Source organism: Suricata suricatta, chromosome 3, assembly GCF_006229205.1.
Source record: "Suricata suricatta isolate VVHF042 chromosome 3, meerkat_22Aug2017_6uvM2_HiC, whole genome shotgun sequence".
Taxonomy (NCBI): Eukaryota; Metazoa; Chordata; class Mammalia; order Carnivora; family Herpestidae; genus Suricata; species Suricata suricatta.
The window spans coordinates 152,454,605-152,471,309 of record NC_043702.1 but is presented as its reverse complement, the minus strand read 5'-3'; the positions used below and the strand labels follow the sequence as shown (position 1 = coordinate 152,471,309).

The 16,705-nt window shown below is 35.4% G+C and overlaps 1 protein-coding gene across 3 annotated transcripts in view; it reads right to left on the bottom strand.

The window, feature by feature from the left end:
* The window catches only part of KCNT2 (potassium sodium-activated channel subfamily T member 2), a 340,818-nt gene that overhangs the window by 108,084 nt on the left and 216,029 nt on the right, over positions 1 to 16,705 (bottom strand). The gene's annotated exons all lie outside the window — the stretch shown is intronic.

Sequence of the window (16,705 nt, the reverse complement as noted above, 5' to 3'; positions counted from 1 at the left end):
TCCACTTATCAGTATTTATAATTATATATGGATACACATCCACTTATTAAGATTTCACAGAAAATATACTCTTAATTTTTGCCCATATCATAGCAATGGTTTTCTTCCAATTACGCAGCAGTTAAGAAAAGATACCTCCTCATGATAAAAGGGTCTTTAAAGAGATCACTAGAAATATTTTTAAAAGAATATGTTTATCACAGAAAGTACACATTCTATTTTCTGGAATGCTCTCCTCAGTGGCCTTGAAAATATATTAAAAAAGTCAACCTATGAAAAATAATTTTTCTTATTTTTATAGCATATTTCATTTACTTTCTCTGAATAAAGCTTATAAACTCTATAAATACAAGAAATGCATATTCTAGAAGGAAAGTGATAAATGTATAAATATCAAAATATTTCATCATGTTGTCTATAGATTTTGAATGTATAAAAGCAGATAACAAATCATATTTGTCATATTTAAGGTTTTAAAAACATTTTAAATGCTGTTTTGTCTAAAGGATTATTAGAGATAATACATTTATTAACATTTTTGAAGAGTAAGTAAGTTTTAAAAAATCATATATTTTCCAGGTATGTTTGACTGTGCTTAAGAGTCAAGAGCCTGGACCTTGGAGTCTGATTGCCTGATCTGAATCCTAATGCTGAGATCTTGCATGAGTTACTTAACCTCTGAATGATTCACTGCTTCTTCTGTGAAGAAAAAAACGGTATCAGCCTCACTGGGTTAGATAAAATGAAGTAATACAAATAAATCACTTAGCAGATGTTGGGATCATAGTAATCACTCAGAAACGTTAGCTTACATTACTGTTTTGCTGTTCTACTTTCCTCATTGCTGTATTTTGGAGATACCTTTAACCAGTCCAGTCAACTTATTGAACAGTAATGTTCTTAAAACCTTTACTCTTTCTTCTGTAATAATGTTAATATGTTTTTGGAAATAGGAAAATAAAATAGAACACTTTTGACTATAGACTGCATATGGCTACACCCAACTACTATTTTCTAAGAATAACTGTTCTTGGTAGAGAAAACGTTCCTTTTGGCAAACAAAAATAAAATCATCTTTGTTATGTACCACAGTGCTACTTGGCAAGATAATACTTGGCAAAGATAGAATCCATTTAAATGGGCTGCAAATGTAAGAGAAGATGCCAGTAATTCATCAGGGTTTGTTTGAGATCCAAAAGGTAGCATGGAGTCAAATAATTGTCACACTAGGGTACTAAAAGCTATTCAAGAGAATCATAAATCTAAGTTCAGGGGCTGAAATGGGAAAACAATGCTGTAAATGGAAAAAGAGAGGGTTATACAAGGACATTGTAGATGGATTTCCTTAAGTCATTTGCTTCTTCTTATGCTATTTTATGCTTTCATGCCAGGAGACATCTTTATGATTGCTTCAAATATATCCCTAATAAATACCAAAAATCTCTAGTTCAGCTAATTGTAAATATACAAAATGTTCTCCTTTTAGCTCATGTAAATTGGTTGAGATATATAAGATATTAATAATGTCATTTAATACCACTGGGTATGTCCAGTTCTCACCTACTAATTCTGATATGAAATATTTATCAAGCACCTAGGCTGTGTCAGGCAAAGTTCTAGATTCACAGGTTATAGCAGTTAACAAGGCAAAAATGCTTTCTTGTTTGAAGCCTCTGGTGAAGGAAGACTGACAATAAACAAAAGAAGCAAACTGTGTTATGTTAGAAGTGGTAAGTGGTAGAGAGAAAAATGAGAGAGGGAAATAATTTTGAGTGGTGAACTGAGAAGTAAATGATGTGGTTGAGCAAGGCATTGCTGGAAGGTTGACATTTGAGTAAAAATCGTCATGAGAGTGGGAGAGGCATCCATACAAACCAACCAGGAGAATACTGTTCCAGGCAAAATAGTGACAAGTACCTTCCTGAAGCAGAGAATGGCCTGGTGTGGCCAAGGAAGAGCAGGGAGGCCAGTTAGGCTGCAGTTGGGGGAAAAGAAAAAATGAGGCCAGAGAGAAAACTGGGAAGCGAGAGGGGTCATATACAGGTTTACAAAATTTTACAGTGACTTGGACTTGAACTTGGGATGATTTGGCACTCACTGGAGGATTTCAAAGATGACTACAAAAGATTCTGACTAAGTTTTTTGTCTTCTTTTATTGTTTATATTTTACTTAGTTAACATGCAGTGCAATACAGGTTTCAGAAGTTGAATTCAGTGAGTCATCACTTACACACAACACCCAGTGCCCATCACAACAAGTGCTCTTCCTAATACCCATCACCCCTCTAGCCCATCGTACTAAACATGTCCCTGAAGGCAAGGAAAACAAAGGCAAACATGAACTACTGGGACTTCATCAAGATCAAAAGCTTCTGCACAGTGAAGGAAATAATCGATGAAACTAAAAGGCAACCTACAGACTGGGAGAAGATTCTGACTTAAATTTTACAAAAATCCCCACAGATCAGGGTGTGGAGAATAGATTGAAGAAGGGTTAATGACCAAAGAGGAGGTTACTACAATGATCTGGCTAGATGATGATGGTTTGGACCAGATTAGACTCTGGTTGTGTTCTAAAGGTAGACCAGAAAGGATTTGCTAATGGAAGAGTAAAATATATATAAAAATCTTGAGCACCCAGGTCCATCAGAAATATGGATAAATAAACAAATAAATAAATAGAATCCATAAAGATAACAGTGAAAATGTAAGTACTACTATTTATGACACATCATGGAGAAATCTCAAATATAAATTGTTAAATAAGTGATTCCGATTTGTTATTTTAGTTAACAAAGTCCAGAGATAATATATGTGGGCTTCAGAAACATTTGGAATGTTTATATTTTTAATCTGAAATCCTAGGTACCTGGATGTTAATGGTAATAATCTTATAATTTTTGAATGTCTGAAATATTCTAATTGCATCACAAAAAAGAAAAACAGGACTAACTCAGTAAGAAATCTGCACCTCGTGTCCATTGCAGGAACCAAGGCATAGAAACAACTGACGAGTTCATAGATGGATGAATGAATAAAGATAATGTGGTGTAAATAAATATAACTAGTTACTATTCAGCTATATAAAAGGAAATTCTGCCGTTTGTGACAATATGGATGGACCTTGAAGTTATTCGCTAAGTGAAATAAGTCAGACCAAGACAAATACCATATGATCTCACTTATATGTATACTATTAAAAGAAAAACAGAAACAAAAAATGAACTAGATTCAGAGAACAGACTGGTGGTTACCAAAGGGGGAAGTTAGGTAGGTGGGTGAAATGGGTTAAGGTGAGCAAAAGGTATAAACTTCTAGTTATATATTAAATAAGTCCTGGGAATATAATGCACTGCATGGTGACTATAGTTAATAATATTATATTTTTATTAGCAAGCTGCTAACAGAATAAATCTTAAAAGTTTAGCTTACAATAAAAATTGTAAATATGTGTGGCGATTATGTTAACTAGACTTATTGGCAAGATCATTTCTCTCTCGACGTGTGTGTGTGTGTGTGTATATGTGTGTGTGTATACACATACACATATATAGAGAGAAAATTATGTTGTACATCTGAAACTAATGTAAAATTACATGGCAGTTATATCTCTATTTCTTAAAAGGGCATTTTATGGCATGTAGTTATGTAAGAAAAAACCTTCTATTTGTCTTCAACTTAATATTCTACCTAAATTTCCTCTTCATCTATCTCACTTCATGTTTATAGGCAGAATTAATTCAAGATTATTTTTGAATGGAGGAAAACAATCACATAAATAAAAAGATATTTCCAACTGTCTCATATCAGAGACGTCTTTAATTCCACCATCTGAGTGGATCTTGAACTCACCACTTGTCCCCTTCTCCATCAATTCTTACATCTTAAAATAGTCCTACCCCATCTTCTTGCCTCCTTGCCTCCAGTAATGGCCATTACAAAGCCTCTTATGGTGCGGTCAGAAGAGTGAATTTTTAAAACTCAGGTCAGGTCATGTCACTCTCCTGTTGAAAATGTTTAAAGGGCTTCCTCCTTCCGTTTTAAAAATGTGAACTTCTTCATCATCATTACAAAGCCCTCCGGACCTACGCTATGCCTGCCTTTCAAATTTCATTTGTTACTTCTGTCTTCTTTCTCTTGTGTGTTCCAGCCATGAGCACTCCTTAATTTACCTTAGTTTACAAGAAACTCTTTCTTATATTTTGGCCTTTTCACAATGGTGTTCCTTCTATCTTCGATGCTCTACTCATTCTCTGACCTATAGCTTACTCATTACTTCTTAGCTTTGCAGTGCTGTGCTTTTTCATGATATGATAACAGTAAATTGTATTAATTACTCCTAAATGCCTTGCTTCCCTGTGAAATAAGCCACAGGAGGAAAGGGATCATGTCTTGTTTACTGCTATACTTTTGAGACCCTGACATCCATTCTGACAGAGAGTAAGTGCTTAATAAATGTTTGGTGAAATGAGCAAAGAGTAATCTAACAATGTTCTTTATGCTCAATTACTAAATGTTCTGCTTTCCTAATTATATAATACTTGTCTCCTTCACCAGAATCATTTTTTTAGGTCTAACCAATTACTTTCCCTATGATGAATTTGCCATTAGAATTAGAAAAAATAATCACTGAGTTTCTCAATTGTTAATGGACATGAAATAAATTTAACCTCAGTAGCAGTAAAAACACAAAAGATATTAGGGACAAAAAGCACAGAATGGAAAGCTTAGTGAAATTTACAAAAAGCCATTTAATGAAGATTTAAGATGTGTTTAAACTAACCAAATGAAGTTTTAGGGAATATAATTGGCTTGGGCATTTACTTACTGTCAAGCTTGAAGTATACTCCAACCTGTGAAATAGTACAGCCTAGTTTACTCCATACCTTTTTTAGGCTGTTCTACCATTTTTACTGAAAACTTAATGGTAATCAATCTTTCCCAAACTGGTTCATGTACATCTTTGTTTTCAAAACAATTGCCAGCTCCAGCTGTTTATAAAAGTATTAGTAGAAAAAGAAAACAATGATAGGAATATGAAAATGAAATATTCTATTACGACCATAAATGGAGTATGGAGTAACAGTATGTGCTTTGAGATGTCTATTTCCCCTGAATAAAGAGATACGCTGTAAAATGCGTGCACCCAAAACCAGTCACAAGAGTCTTGGAAAAACTTCAGTGGGGCAGCTTAAAAGGAAACAAAACTTGTGTCTGCTATCCTCTGCATTCTAAATCCTAAACAAATGTCTAAGTGAGTAAAAATTTTTAAAAAGAGAGGTGGAAGGAAATGTGATATAAAATTGCTTAGAAGAAAGGGAAAAGAAAAGCCTAGTCAAGTGAATAAACTAACTCCACGTCAAAGTTTTCAAGACCTTGTAGCCTTCAAGCATGTCCTGTCAAATTCCCCATTCCTGTCTTAGGATATTATTTTTGGGCAGGTCCCATTTCTTTCAAATCATGTTCAGTTATTAAAAAGCTCAGTCTCACCCCACTTGAAATTCCAGTCTTACGAGCTCAGGCTGACTCACCGTAGGATGTTGCCGCTCTTTGAAGTAACTCTAACTGGTCATCACCGTCTTCTATAAATGTGTCTTGTAGGCACATGTGAACATCCCTTTATGGGAAGTGAGGGGTGACCCTTGGCATATGATCACTGGCAAGCAAGAAAGTCTCTTCACTTTTCCTCATCTTATTTCCCAATAGTACATCCTACAATCTACCTTTTTGGGTTTCCTTGCCTTGTGAGCAACATACCTAGATGGGGTACCAGAAATATGGCTCAAGTCTTTTTAAGCTATCAGTCATGATGTGGAACACCCATGCATGGGATTGAACTCTGCTTTCTGGCTTTGCCATTTTTCTCTAATTCTTATTTCCTCCTATTCAGTGAATCACAGGAAACTGGACAAGCAAATATCTAACTAAGAGATGCGATGCTAGTTCCCACTTCCCGCAGACATCCCTGTTCTCCATGAGCAATGCGTAATTCTTCTGTACTTCTCGCGTGGTTAGGACAAGAGCACTGTGCTCCTCTGCTCATTCCCCGACTCTAATCTTCTCTTTCTGTGAAAAGGTGAGGAGGCTACACATGGGATACTTGACTCTTCTTTTGTTATAAGTCACCAATTTGGGGGCATGAAAAGTCCCTCCCAATATAGTAAGTATTAGTTTTATAAAAGTATATACGTTCTATCCTGTTTAGTTTCCCCAAGGTAGAAATATCTGGGAAAATTTGTTCCCGTTAACTTCTAGATGATACATAAATCAATTTTGACAACTGATTTTATTTTTCTTTTAAATGCAAGTTGCACATTCCTCATTAATCTATGATTACACCTTAAGGCAAATAGGTATTATTACCAGAAAGCAAATTAGCTCATATACCAATATCCTGTGCTTTCACAGTCAGCCAAGTGGAAGGAGGAAAACTAGTAAGTACTTGAGTCTGCTCTTTGCACAAATGTATTTTAATGCAGGCTTCTGAATGCAGTAAAAGATTCTTACATATTTTGTCTTTAAAAGTTTCTCCACATCAAATTTTCCTAAGGGGAGAAATAAGGATTTAACTGGAATTTCCTGTTCCAGATACATTAGGTTGAAATTGTATTTTAATGTATGTTCTCTTCCTAGTTCAGGAATGTGCTGAACTGCTCTACCAATAACACAGTTTGCATTAAAAACAAAAACATGATAAGACCTTATTCTACTGACAAATTCTTATTTTTTATAATAATGGATGGCATTTTTTAAAACCTCACACTAATAACTGTTAGAAAATAAAATTTGATTTTATTTGCATATTTTCTGTATGCATATAAAGATGCCACAAAACTACAGATAAAGTCAAGAAGAGTAAGCATGGTATTCGGAAGCCCTGCTTTCAAGGTTATAAAATATAATCATTAGTAGAAATCCACACAGATTTCCAAATTCGTTGTTTTTATATATCTATTTTTTATTATCATACTAAATTACTTTCACATCAGTAGGAATAAAGAGCACCTTGTCACAAGGTATCTTTGATATAAAATCCATTCTTCAGTATGTAATAAAAGGCTTTACATATAACTTAGGTGGAATGTTAGCCTTAGGAAAAGGATGTCAGGGGCGCCTGGGTGACTCAGTCAGTTGAGCGTCTGACTTTCAGCTCAGGTCATGATCTCACAGTTTGTGGGTTTGAGCCCCGCATCAAGCTCTGTGCTGACAGCTAGCTCAGAGCCTGCTTCAGATTCTGTACCTCCCTCTCTCTCTGATCCTACCCTCTCTCTGTCTCTCAAAAATAAATTTAAAAACATAAAAAAATTTAAAAAATTAAAAAAAAGAATATCATTTAGATTTACAGTTGAAATGTTAAATAAAATAAAATTTCCTTATTAATGCTCCATTTTCAAGAAGATACTTATTACCTCATTGTATTGATTGAAAGTAGATTAAAAACCCAAAGGTTTAAATCTAATTAAAATTAGTACACTTTATTTAATTCTATACTGTTGTATTTCCCCAATTTAATATCTGCTTGGTTGCACATAGTTGTTTATATTCTTTACAGGGTGCTTTTCTGCAAACATACGTGAATTGCATTAACTCATAATGGTCCCTAACTGTTACATTATTTAAAAGTCAAATTATTTAAATGGTACTACAATCCTGCCTTACTGTCAGCGATAGGAATCTGCAGTGAACACTGTAGGCCAAAGAAATGATTTTGACAAATTGTAGCTTGTGTCACTGGAAACATAATTGTAATTTACAGGTGGAAAGGATATATTATAATACACAGAAGCTTCCCAAACAGGGAAGTTGCAAAAGAAACAGCTAACACACAACTTTGATGCACATTTATTCTTGTGAATCTGCAGACAGAACTGACATACAAGTATGGTTATCTTATCTAAAAAGAAAAGATAGAGAAAGTAATAAAACACCAGATGAGGATGTCTGTCTACCAGGAAGAGACTTACGCATCCCTGCTTTTGAGCAACAGAACTTCCCCACCGTTTCGTGTCAGCAGACATCAAAATAGAAATGAGACCCAAGACTAAATCAGGTTGCTGAATGCTAATCAATTTTCTGCCGCTAGATGGAACTAGAAAGCTGTTTGCCACTCTTGGGAAAAGAAAAATTTTTGAGATGGGGAGAATAGAAAAATGCCATGTAGCTTTCAAATATTTTTAAATTTTTAAATTATCTATTTATTTTGATAGCGAGAGAGAGAGAGGGAGAGAGAAAGAATACCAAGCAGGCTATGCACTGTCAGCACAGAGCCCGATGCAGGGCTCAAACTTGTGAACCGTGAGATGATGACCTGAGTCAAAACCTTGAGCCAGATGCTGAATGGACTGAGCTACCCAGGCACACCAGCTTTCTAACATTATTAATAGTGAACTTAAGCAATGAACTTTTGAAAGGGATCTTTTGGAAGGGATCTACTTCAAGAAAATGAAATAGAGCCCAAACATTAAATCCAAACGGCCTACTACTGAACACCATGCGCTTAGCTTCTGATAAAGCACTTTGTCACCTTGTACACATACATAGTGCTACTGTGTTTATCCCTTTAGTTCAAAACACCATGGTGAATTTCCCAGGAAAATGATATACCATAAATACTAATATTTGGGGATACAAGAGTTTCAGAAGCTCCTATTGTTGTTATTTGCATTTTACCATTTGAGTATTTTTTACCCTTTTAAACTTATTTTTAACTAGGAGATTCGCTTACTGTTTTCCCATGTTGTCTTTTGACTTATTCTCAAGGTCCAAAGAGGTAATCTTACCACAGAAGATATTTCATTAATAAAATAAACTTAGGAGAAGTTTATGATATGTTCCAAATCCATATATATATATATATATATATATATATATATATATATACCATGTTTACACTGTGTCCGACCCTGTATTGAATATTAGTCGTTTGTCATCAGAATGTACTTGTGCCTTGCATTTCCCAAACTCTTAACACAGTGCCTTATACTGTGTGGATGTATGTATTTATAATTTATGCAATGAATTAATGGCCAAAACAAAAACAATACTTTAACTCACTTAGGCTATTTTTAGCATGTTATTTCATCCAAACCTTAAATTTTGACTAAAAAAAAAAGAGCTTCCAGATCATCAGCTTACTGCAGAATTTTGAGGTATTTCTTAATGATAATACTCTGTAGCTTTATCACCACACACCGGTATAGGCACTGTCTAATAACTGACTTCTCTGACGTCTGAGAGAAAAGAATGATCTCGCAAGAGATTCCCCACAGGTGCTCTTCATATAACTATACTGCCGTTTTTAATTCCTCTTTGGGATTCCTTTTTCAGAGTTGTTCTGCAACTCCAGTGTCCGCAGAGCAGGATAGGAAATTAAATGCATAAAGCAGGCCAGATGTGAGACAATGGGGAGTGTTGAGGCTTGTGGTGGGTTGGTTGCTACACGTCTGCTGAAAAGGCAAATCCAAAAAAAAAATTCAAAAGAAAAAAATATTTGCACCCAGGCTGGTGGCCAAATAAAAAATATCTGCTAGCATCGTTTGGTTCATTGGTAATTAGGTTTGAAGCTTCAGATCTGCTAGTTACATTTTAACTTTAAATAACACACTTTAACCCTGTTATATTAACTATATATAGTCTTCATTCCATTATGTAACCTGAGGATATTAATGACCCTTTTCCCTTCCACATCTTCTCCCTACTTTTATTTCAAAGTGTTATTCCTTGTCCATTTTTTTACACTGTTTAAATTACAAATATTTGTATTTTGTTCACGAGCTACAAAAGGTCAATGGTTTAAGATTAAAAATAGAGGGGCATCTGGGTGACTCAGTCGGGTGAGCATCCAACTTCGACTCAGGCCAACGCTCTCGTGGTTCGTGGGTTTGAGCCCCACTGAGGCTTTGTGCTGACAGTGTGGAACTTTCAGAGTCTCTGTCTGCCTCTCTCCCTCTCTCTCTCTTCCCCTAACCTTTTCTCTGTCTCCTTGTCTCTCTCTCTCTCAAAAATAAACATTAAATAAAAAAAGAAAGTGGAGAACATGTTGTACAACTTAAACTTACACAGTTTTTTTTGTCAATTATACCTCAATAAAGCTGGAAAAGAAAAGTAGAGAAATTGTGTGCCATGATCACATTATAATCATTATGCAACATAGTTCACTTAAGTGTTAAAGGGAATTCTATAATTATAAAAACTTCTCCATAGTTCCCTGTTATTCAACAGAGGCTGTTTTAAAAATTACTTTTTCTTTACCAACCACATGTTGTTCAGTATTATGGCACATTTTAATTTGCTTTATTGTACTTCCTTTTCTTTCTTAGAGTTTACCATTGCTGTTTTTGTTTTTTGTAATGCTTTCATGTTTTGTTTCAGTTGGGAAAGAAAGGAGATACCTCCTTTACCACATCACATTTCAGGAATTTTTGGTTTTAGATCGGGTGCAGACATGTGACCTGGGTCCCATCAATCAGACACAAATGGAGGAGTTTACTTTGGAAGTAAGCTAAAAGAGGAAACATCAAGTAGCATCCATTGTGTTGCAGGGGTAGGATGGTTCTAGGATTTTTACCCAGGTAGTTGTGTGGAGTAGAAGTGGAAATTGTTTATGCCAGTTTTGCCAAGATAGAGGATAATTTTCTTGCTCAGAGTTATCCAAAAATCATTCACAAATCTCTTTACAATTAAACTCATTAAGTAGATAGTCTTGTCTAAAGTTAAGAACCCCAGTAAATACTAAGATTCTCCCCATTCGTACAGGTTTTTAAAATTTTTTCTTCACCATTATTGCTTTGTAATTTGGTAATGCTATGCACGTAGGAATAGTTCTCTTTCATTAATTATAATTTACAGCAAGAGACTCTGTCAATTTAAAGATCTGAATCTCCTTCACTCTGTCATAATTTCTTACATTCCATTTTCTCTATGTTCTCTGGGACTCCCACTAAATCAGATATTATTTCTCGTGGATTGACCTGCACTTCAAATCCTTTTTCTTATGCGTTCCATCTCTGCACTTTTATCTGCAATCCTCAGAATTCGTGTGACATTATCTTTCAAAACTTTTTTTTGAAACATTTTTATTGAGGTATTACTGACATATAACATGATACTAAATTTAGGTATATAATATAATGATTTTATATGTGTATATATTACACAGTGATCACAATAAAAAGTCAGTATCCATCATGATACATAGTTACGCTTTTTTTCTTGTGATGAGGACTTTTAAGATCTACTTTTAGCAACTTTCACATGTGCAATCCAGTATTAACTATAGTCACCATGCTGTCTATTAAATCCCATGACTTACTTATTTTATAAGTGCAAGTTTGCATCTTTTAACCCCTTTCACCCATTTTTCCCACTCTGTTGTCCCACCATGACAACCATGAATCTATTCTCTGTATTTAGGAGGTTGGCCTTCTGGGGTTTTTTTGTTTGTTTTTGTTTTTTTGAGATTCCATATATAAGTGAGATCATATGGTATTTGTCTTCCTCTATCTGAATTTTTCTACATAGTACAGTGCCTTCAAGGTCCATCCCTGTCACAAAAGGCAAGAGTTCATTCTTTCTTATGGCTAAATAGCACGCGCATACCTAGCACAAGTTCCTTATCCATTCATTTACCAATAGGCACTTATGTGGTTTCCTTATCCTAACAATTGTAAATACAGCTGCAGTGAACATGGGGATGCAAGTTGTCTTCTCATGTTACTGCTTTCATTTCCTCGGAATAAATGCCCAGGGTGGACTTGCGGGATCATACAGTATTCTGTCTTCCATTTGTTTTTAAAAACTTCCATACTATTTTTCATAGCGGCTTCACCAATTTCCATGACCACCTTCAGTATATAAGAATTCCCTTTTCTTCGCATCCTTGCCAAGACTTGTTATTTCTTCTCTTTTTGATAATAGTCTAGGTGTGAGGTTGTAACCTTATTATGGTTTTTATTTGTACTTCCTTGATAATTAGTGATGTTAAGCACCTTTTGATGTACCTGTTGGCCATCTGTCCTATTTGTTAAATGTCTATTCAGATCCTCTACTCATATCCTAATCAGATTTATTTTGCTATTGAGTTATAAGAGCTTATTGAATTTTTTTTAATTTTAATTTCAGCATTCTTAATTTCAAAAGGTCTTTTTTTACTTTCTATTTCTGCCCCATAACTCCTGTTCTCTTTAAATCTCTCTAAGAATAATTGTAATGATTTTAAGCTATTCTAGATTTGTGTATTTATTTATTATGGTTTTTCTTTTTTAATTTTTTTAATGTTTATTTTTGAGACAAAAAGACAGTGCAAACAAGGGAGGGGCAGAGAGAGAGGGAGAAACAGAATCCAGAAGAGGCTCCAGGCTTTGAGCTGTCAGCACAGAACCTGATGCGGGACTCGAACCCACGAACCATGAGATCATGACCTAAGCCAGTCAGCCGCTTAACTGACTGAGCCACCCAGGTGCCCCTTATTATGTTTTTTCTTATTTTTACAAAGAAAATCTAATCCTCCAGAAACATAATCAACAGACATTTAAGTTAAATTTCTGAAAAATAAAAGTCTACAATTTCCTCAGCATTTTATTCCTTTAAACAGTCATAATCATCCTTTTATAATCTTCGATAGTCTTCTAAACTATTATTTATACTACTGCAAAAATATATTTACAATATTTTCTTGTTTATGGAGACTTTTCTTGCTTCAAAAAATATATTTGATTCTTTTTGAATTTTGACTTTTTTTTCACTAGTGAGTGTATGACCAAATTTCCCTATTTCCTTATATATCAAAATCATTCCTGTGAGAATAGAGATAGGTGTTTCCATCTGGCTGGATTTATTTCCTTCATTTCATGCTGCATGTTGATAGTCAGCAAATTGCAGGAGCCATATTTCAAAATTCCGAATATAATATATAGGGATATTAAATGGATTCCTTTGTCTGTAGATGTTTTGTTAAATGCCGGGTTACACCTAATGGTGAACAGGAAGGAATCACACTACTTAGTGTGGGGCCACTAAATGCCTCATTATAGAAGTTTGAACCCCGGCTCCAAGCTACCTACTAACATATAATTCAGACATTTTCTTCTAATTTATTTAGGAAAAATCTGATATTTCCTAGTGATAAATGTCTGACTAAACATAACTGCAAGGGTAAGCTGTGATAGATAGAAAAGGGGTAACTTGTGCAGTATATAGGAATTCGATTAAAATTTGCCTTCTTTTTCTAGAGTCCTGTGCCCCAGAGCTTTCCTGGGAGCTGCCATTTTGCCCTGCTTCATCACTCTCTAAACATTCTGAGAGTGGAGGGGGTGGTTCTACAGAAAGCATTCTTGTTTCCATCTCCCAGAAGTTTGGTGAAATTTCTTACACCTTTGACTTATTTTTCATTAATGAAAACTTATCGTTTTTTCTTCCTCTGTCTTGATTTCAATGGAGTCTCATGAGGGAGAGCAGACAAAGGCATATGGATCATAAACCAGTTTGAAGCAAGGGATTCAATGAATCATCTTAGCGAATCCTTCATCTCATTTATTTAACTAATATTTATTCAGCATCCGTGCTGTGAAAAACAGCATAGAAGGTATAAGAATGAGTACCACATGTTCTCTACCTTGATGAAATTACAGCCTACTAAGCAGGAAAAAATAAATACATAAAAAATATAACACATACTCTGGCAGAGTATATTAAAATTCTATGTGCAAGTTCATAGAAGTGAAAAATCACATTATATTGGGAAGTTTAAAAATACTCATGAGGAAATAGAATTTTTGATTTAGCAAAATCCCCCAGAAAAGCCAGAAGAAATGAATTCAATGCAACGGTATCTACATTTTCTTTTTTAAATGTAGAAGGTGGAAACCACAAAGTATATTTAGGATAATGTTATTTGGAGAACATGATACATATATAAGAGAATCATGGGAGATAAGGATATAAAAATAAATTAGGACTAGAGAATAGATGTCCTTAAATTAAATGGATATATGTGAATCGAATTTGATAATGAATGAGCTACTAAGGCTTTCCAAGCACCAGACTGCCAGACTAGAGCAATAGCCAGATTGCTCAAAATATGTTTAATAAAATACTGTTCCAATTGATCTTTTAATAGGTATGCTTAGAAAGACATTTCTCAGGTAATCAAACAGATTTTAGATATACTGAATAAAATGTATTTCTGAGGAGATTTTCAGTACACATTAACTTACATAAAAGAACAATAAGAGTAACTTGTAGAGGTGCACCGTCTCTCTTGTGACTACTTCCACTCAGACCTCTAATCTTGAAGTCCTTTTTTAAAAAGTGTTTTGTCATGGAAGAAATGGAAAAATGATCATTAGCGGTATACAGACAACGCCATCTTCCTCAATTTCCATGATCAAAGAATCAGGTTTCCACAGAACCAGCAGAACTGCTTGCATAGTGGAAACAATAACTTATAGATGTGTTCCAATAAAACCCATGGTGTCCCCCAACTCCAAAGCTGTTATGGATGAATTTTATCCCCACTCCAAAATCATATGTGGGAGTCCTAACCCCTAATACTTCAGAATGTGACAGAGCGTTTGAGGAAGTGATTAAGTTGAAATGAGGTTCTTAGCATGAGCCCTAGTCCAATCTGGTGTCTTTATTAGAGAAATCTGGCCACACAAAGAGACTTGAGAGGTACATGCTCACAGAGGAAAGACCACGTGAGGATGCAATGAGAAGGTGGCCATCTGCAAGCCAGGAGAGAAGCCTCAGGAGAAACCGAACCTGCCAATATCTTGACTTTTGGACTTCCAACCTCCAGGACTGTGAGAAATTAAATTTCTATTATTTAAGCTACCCAGTTACCTCTGCACTGAGCATGGATACTGCTTGGAATTCTCTCTCAGTCTTCCCTGCCACTCTTTCCTGCTCATGCTCGCTCTCTCTCTCTCTCTCTCTCTCTCAAATAATAAATATATATATTTTATTTATTAATATATATGCTTTATATATATAAGAGCCACCCAGTTTCATTGTTATGGCAGCCCTGGCAAACCAATACAATGGCCAGGAAAATCGAAGTGCTTTAGAGCAGGGTAGTGTGAGGTGGGAGAGTTTTAGAAGAAAAAATAGTTCCTCGATGCAGTGAAATTCACACTCCATAGTGGAAAAGCAGAGAAGGATAGGGGAAGGAAAAATGTAAAAGCCCTTTCTATGACCTTCCTTTCTTGTCTAGAAGTCTGAGTAGCAGTAAGTTCCCAGGTTGCTAATGGTGTGAGGCATTAAGGATGGAAAGGAGACTTGAGGTTTGGTGGGAGGGGGGAAAATGGCTGTTAATATTCTCAATTTTGATTGAAAGCACTGAAAAGTATACACATCAATCTATTAATGGCAATAGAGGCTCAGATTTAAGAAAGTTTTATCAAATAAAGTTCAAGATTTATACTTCAAGTGACAATTACTTGAGAATGAGCAATAAAACATTAGAACTGGAGAAAACAATTACGTTTTGCTCTAAAGGAAAACCAAGTGCCTATCATCTTTGTAAACACTACCTTCAGCTTCCTACAGGAAGAGGGTGACTGGATTAGATCTGCCAGATTGCAAAACAATCTTCTGTCACAATTTTAGAATGTGAAACTTCCAGCAGAACTAAAGGTACCTCTTGAGCTTGTCCCCCACCCACCCTCACATTTTTTTTTTTTCATTTTCCTTGCTTTCAGGCAAGGTGGTAATTAAAATCTGTTACTTTTAAGAAACTTTCTCTTCTCTCATGGCAACTGATTCCCTGGACCCCTTGTGAGTAGCTCAGTATTAGAAGGGGAAAAACTCTCCAACCTGTCTTACCTGTCTTTGCTTCCCTCCCTTGTCTCACTTGGTCCTTTTCCTGGAGATGGTAAAAGACATTTGATCTGCCTATTCCCTCAACACAGTGTTTAAATGAGGAGTCCCTGGATGTCAGAGTGTAATAGACAAAGGAAGCCTCATGGCTAATTTTCATCTGAGGGCAGAGAAACAATGAAGCTTTCTGCCAGCTCCAGCCCGGGTCCCGGTAGCTCTGCTGAGGCTCAAAGGTATAATAAAATAGGGGCACCTGGCTAGCTCAGTCGGTAGAGCACGGGACTCTTGATCTCAGGGTTGTGAGTTCAAGCCCCATGTTGTGGTGAAGAACTTATTTAAAAACAAAACAAAACAAAAACGATATATACAAAATATTGCCCTACCTGCCATTGACCTTGCTCGTTGTTTTCTCCAGATATACTTTTTTCTTAAAAATTTTCCTTGGAGAGTTCCTCTAGTCAAAATACTATCTACAATATTTAAATCACTCTCCAATAAAGCTGACAGAAATGTTTAAAAATAAATATTCAATTCCTCAGGCTCCCCTAACCTTTCCCCTCCTTGACATTTGGAAGAGTACTGGTCAATTATATTGTAGGATGTTCTCAATATCAGTGTGTCTTCATTTTTCTCATAATCAGAATACGCTGGCAGAAAGACCAAAGAAATTATGTCATGTACTACTTTTTTTCTGTCATGTGCTTCTTAGGACATCATCTGGATTACATGAAGTTGGCATCTCTTTTTATTGGAGATGTTTACCTTGATCTCTTGATTAAGACAATGTCTATAAGGTTATTTCACTACAAAATTATAATTTTTCCTTTCATAGTTTTCAAATATCATGGACAGACAGGTTGAAACCACACAGTGTTCCTGGCTGTCTTTA